Source organism: Rhinoderma darwinii, chromosome 3 (genome assembly GCF_050947455.1).
Source record: "Rhinoderma darwinii isolate aRhiDar2 chromosome 3, aRhiDar2.hap1, whole genome shotgun sequence".
Lineage (NCBI taxonomy): Eukaryota > Metazoa > Chordata > Amphibia > Anura > Rhinodermatidae > Rhinoderma > Rhinoderma darwinii.
Genome location: NC_134689.1, coordinates 49,354,665 through 49,360,664, shown reverse-complemented (window position 1 = coordinate 49,360,664; position 6,000 = coordinate 49,354,665).

Below are 6,000 nucleotides of genomic sequence, written 5' to 3'. Positions count from 1 at the left end.
TGGTGCATGTCACGGACAGCACACGGATGACGTCCGTGTGCTGTCCGTTGCTTTCACACACCCATTGACTTCAATGGGCTGCGTGGTGCACAAAAAAGCACAATAATAGCACCTGCAGTAAGTTTCACGCAGTGGACTCACGCTGCGTGAAAAACAGCACGTCTGAATAGCCCCATTGAGTTACATAGGTCCGTGTGACGGCCGTTGTTTTAATGTCCGTAACACGGACGTATAATACGCTCATGTGAATCAGACCTAAAGAACATCTGGTCCTTCTAGGGCTCAAGTTATACTCTTGTACTACCTGTGTTTTAATGCACTGATATTTATCTTGCACCTGCTTAATAACGTATCTAGAAAATGAGAATTTCTAAAAGGGATAACATTTACAATAGCAAGGTAAATAGCATATCCATAAAGGACAATTCCTTCAATTTTCCTCATTTTAATAATAAACGTAATGTAAAAATTACCATCACTTCTTCCTTTAGAGAGACATAAGATATGCAAATATGTGATCTGCTAATAAAGATAAAGGCAAACAGTAATTGTGCTGAAATTACTAATGATTTTGCAGCAAATTGCAGCGTCTGTGTAATCCTCTATTTTTTTTGTTTACCGGTGTGAGCCGATTGCATAATGTTATTTTATTGAACCACTATAATTATGAGCCATGTACTCTGTATGAAAATGATGTGATATTTGTAGTCTAAGCCTCGCCACAGTGGGTTTCTTTAAATAGAAGCTATACTTTACTTCTAAATTGCTTAAGGCAAAGGAAGCAGAGATGATGTTTAAATGCAAATGGTACTAAGAGTGAATACTAGCTAGCTGACATCAAAGCACTCACCAAAGTCTCTGCATTAATGAGGCTCTTTGTTTTCTGGATCAGAGCTTACAACAGGTTTCCAACTCATTGCCAAGGTTTTATCTCTATTTGGGAGGGCTGTAATTCTCAGACCATTTTTTTTCACATGCAAAACAAAAGTATCAGCTTAAAAAGGTCAAATAACAAAAAAGTAATTTGAACACATTCAACATGCAGCCGTTGTAAAATGTTTAACATGTCAATTATATATTTGTCAATTACTAGATATTTACACAAATAGACAAACACCCCGAATATATTGGTAAACTCATATACTAGTCCTTCTCAATGAATTAGAATATCATCAAAAAGTTAATTTATTTTAGTAATTCAATTCAGAAAGTGAAACTCATATATTATATAGATTCATTACACACAGAGTGATCTATTTCCACTCAAAATTTTGTGTCTCAGAAATTAGAATATTATATAAGCCCAATTTAAAAAATGATTTTTAATACAGAAATGTTGGCCTACTGAAAAGCATGTACAGTATATGCCCTCAATACTTGGTCGAGGCTCCTTTTGCATGAATTACTGTATCAATGCGGCGTGGCATGGAGGAGATCAGCCTGTGGCACTGCTGAGGTGTTATGGAAGCCCAAGTTGCTTTGATAGAGGCCTTCAGCTCGTCTGCATTGTTGGGTCTGGTGTCTCTCATGTTCCTCTTGGCAATACCCCATAGAATCTCTATGGGGTTTAGGTCAGGCGAGTTTTCTGGCCAATCAAGCACATTGATACTGTGGTTATTAAACCAGGTATTGGTACTTTTGGCAGTGTGGGCAGGTGCCAAGTCCTGCTGGAAAATGAAATTAGCATCTCCATAAAGCTTGTCAGCAGAGGGAAGCATGAAGTGCTCGAAAATGTCCTGCTAGACGGCTGCGTTGACTCTGGACTTGATATAACACAGTATATGAGCTGGTGTCTATTTTTCCTGTTGGTACAACAAGAATAAACAAAAAAAATACTATCTACAGGAACCTCAAAAACCAAGAAACTCATTTAGAGCGACAATCTTATAAGTGGAAGGAAAGCCCAACAGTCGCTTGTAAGCCCAATCTGCTGTTGTGGGTTAGATGGATCAGGCATGTTGGATTTCAACATTCCGATCCTTTTTTCATGTGAATACACCCAATTGACTAATTACTATAGTAAAGAACATTATTTTAACCAAGGTTAAATAATTATGATATTAATTAGAAGTAATTTTTTGTATCTTTTTATGTACTGAGGGTCAACTTGTCAAAAAAGAAGTAAAAATGAATAATCTACATTGAGACAAATGTAATACACTAATAATAATTACTAATAAATAATTAACAATTATTAACAGTGAATAAAAGCATGTATTAGTAGGAATGAGTCATTATTTTGAGGGTGCCATGTCCCATTCATTAACCTAATAATTCAAAGTATTTCACATAATATTACCAATCTTTTGGGTACCATTCTTGGTCTTAACGTACAAAAAAAAGTTGCATTGATGGCCTGGTTAAACAGAAAGCTATTATTTTATATGATGATACAGGCTGCGACATGAACATGGAACCATAAAAATGATGTATCAATGTTGATAATCAACTCACAGGAAAGGTCAACTAAAAATATAGTTAGCTCTCTTTTACACTATTGCTTTTCTTGGACAGCAACATTACAGACTATTAGGCCACATATGCACACGATGCATATTACATGTGGATTTAGTGCACAGATTTCCTGTGGCAAACCCGCAGTGTAAAACAGTAAGGCCCCATGACTGTAAATTCGGCAGTAATTACGGCCCCATTCAGTACTATTGACCGCGGACACCTCTCCTTATCACTACTGATAGGTGTCCGTGCCGTAGAACTGTGCCGGGAATTATGGAGCATGTCAATTTTTACTTTGTATGGGAGCACGGCCTGAAAATGCGGGCGACTATGGCGGCTGGCTGTGCCCGCAATCGCACGCCGTGATTACGAGCACGGCAGTATGCATGGGGCCTAACAGAAAAGTAAATGAAATTACAAGTAATCTCATCTACACATTGCAGAATCTTTCCACCCGTAAATTTGTCTGCAGTGTGGATTTTAAAATCTGCAGCATGTCAATATATCATGCCTTTCCGTGTCACAATTATATCTGTTTAGTTTAGAAAAAATGCATCAAAATACGCAGCATAAAATCTGCACCTGTTTCCGCATCAAAATGTAAAATCTGCACCTAGAAACACTTTAAAAAAACGCAGTATTAAGTACAGATATTTCCTGTCGAATTACCTGCATTTATCTGCGGTTTTTATGCGGATTTGCCGTGTCAAATTCTGCAACGTGTGCATGTAGCCTTAGACAAATGTTTTTGTTTTTTTGTGAGTCTCTGTCACCAGATTTTGCAACCCCTATCTGCTATTGCAGCAGATAGGCGCTGCAATGTAGATTACAGTAACGTTTTTATTTTAAAAAAACGAGCATTTTTGGCCAAGTTATGACCATTTTTGTATTTATGCAAATGAGGCTTGCAAAAGTCCAAGTGGGCGTGTTTAAAGTAAAAGTCCAAGTGGGCGTGTATTATGTGCGTACATCGGGGCGTTTTTACTACTTTTACTAGCTGGGCGTTCTGACGAGAAGTATCATCCACTTCTCTTTAGAACGCCCAGCTTCTGGCAGTGCAGACACAGCCGTGTTCTCGAGAGATCACGCTGTGTCGTCACTCACAGGTCCTGCATCGTGTCGGACGAGCGAGGACACATCGGCACCAGAGGCTACAGTTGATTCTGCAGCAGCATCGGCATTTGCAGGTAAGTCGATGTAGCTACTTACCTGCAAACGCTGATGCTGCTGCAGAATCAACTGTAGCCTCTGGTGCCGATGTGGCCGACACGATGCAGGACCTGTGAGTGACGACACAGCGTGATCTCTCGAGAACACGGCTGTGTCTGCACTGCCAGAAGCTGGGCGTTCTGAAGAGAAGTGGATGATACTTCTCGTCAGAACGCCCAGCTAGTAAAAGTAGTAAAAACGCCCCGATGTACGCACATAATACACGCCCACTTGGACTTTTACTTTAAACACGCCCACTTGGACTTTTGCAAGCCTCATTTGCATAAATACAAAAATGGTCATAACTTGGCCAAAAATGCTCGTTTTTTAAAAATAAAAACGTTACTGTAATCTACATTGCAGCGCCTATCTGCTGCAATAGCAGATAGGGGTTGCAAAATCTGGTGACAGAGCCTCTTTAAGTATTGTTCCAGGACTGTAAAGCACAGCAAGCTGCATTATACATCAATGGATGGAGGAGGAAGGCTATGTTGCTTTTGCTTACTTTAAAGGGAATGTGCCACCTTATTTTATTTGACTAATTAAAATGAAATAACGAAACATAATCTTTTTTTATCCTCTTTCCGCCCCGCTGCAGCTATGTTTCGAATGTTAATTTTTGGTTTCTCCTACCATCATTCCAAAAGCCATAACTTTTTTATTTTTCCGTCGATCGAGACATATGAGGGCTTGATTTTTGTGGGATAAGTTGTCGTTTTTCATGGCATCATTTATTGTACTAGGAAACAGGAAAAAAAATCTTTGTGGGGTTAAAAAAAAAAAAAACAACGATTCCTCCATTGTTTTTTGGGTTTCATTTTTACAGTATTCACCGTGCAATAAAAACAACAATTTAACTTTATTCTGCGGGTCAATACGATTACGAAGATACTCAATTTATATAGTTTTTTTTATATTTTACTACTTTTGCAAGCAAAAGACTAATTGTTAAAAATAAAATGTATTTTGTGTGGCCACATTCTGAGAGCCATAACTTTTTTGTTTTTCCATCATTTGAGCGGTATGATGGCTTTTGACCATGGCATCTAAGAGGTTAAATTAGTGGGATCCCGCTTGTTACAGAGAAGTGTCGGCTGCATCATACAGCCAAACCCGATTTGTATGGAGCGGGCTCAGCCAGTGAGAAGGCTCCATATTTCCAGAATCCGGCTATGACGTAAGTATACATTATACATTGGGATGGGGTTAATAATTTTATTTCCAGATCTTGCCGAAGATTCTACAAATTTAGATCAAGATCTTTGCTATACACTTGGACATAAAAAAAAAACTAAGTTAGAAAAGTATCTATTGACAGGAGAGTGTTGTGGGCATGCTCTGTGACAGGTGTAGAGGTTACTGTGCAGGGAGACAGAAGGAAGAGCTGAGCTGTGTCCATCAATTATTGTCATTGGTGTCAACCCTTGTTACCTGCCTCCAACTGTATAATAGATGTTTTACCTTTTATTGTCATCCTGCCCTCTCAGAAAGTGTTGGCCTATTTGTAGTGCTAAATTTACATTTTAACAACAATTAAATTATTTGCAAATATGTTTAACATAAAAAATTTATTTTAATAGGTGGTTTTCTAACACAAGATTTATTTTAAGGTCAATAGACGTAAAGTATACAAGTGTGCGCTCTAAGATGTACAGTCTGACTGTCCCCTGTTGGGGAAAACAAGAATGCCCACGTGTTGGATTTCAGCATGCCCAGGCGTCTGGCAGCATCTTATCACCTTTTCCATACAGTAGTAAGCATGAGTACTCAGCTGATCTGAATGTCCCTGTTTATTGAGTTGTTTTGGGAGATAGCTGTTGGATGAACAATAACTATATAATGTGTATGGCAAGTTTAAAGGTCCTCTTATATGGCTCAACGTGGGCCGCGTAAACGAACGCCGATCAACAAGACAGCTCGTTGATAAGCGCTCGTTTCACATGGAGCTATGTATGTGGACGAGCACTTGTTACTACGATTGCTCGTCCCCATACCTTTCTATCATGTCGGCAGTGCGTCTCCCTGTTTACACAGGGAGATGTGCTGTCGACAACTACAATATTTTCGTCATTTAAAACGATACACGGCTGATCGGTGTAAAAGCGCCCTTAGGTTGACCTAACAACAATTTGTAATGCCATAGATCAGCCCAAAAAGTGTATGAGAACAGCAAATGATTTAATATGGTACATGACACATATTATTATTTGCAATTTGTTACTATTGGGCAGCATTCCTGCTAAATGTGGAACCTCTTTAAATAAAAACAGGAAAAAAAATCTTTTGTCACGGATGTCATTGCGTCCTCCATATTATATAAGTTAAACTGCTAAA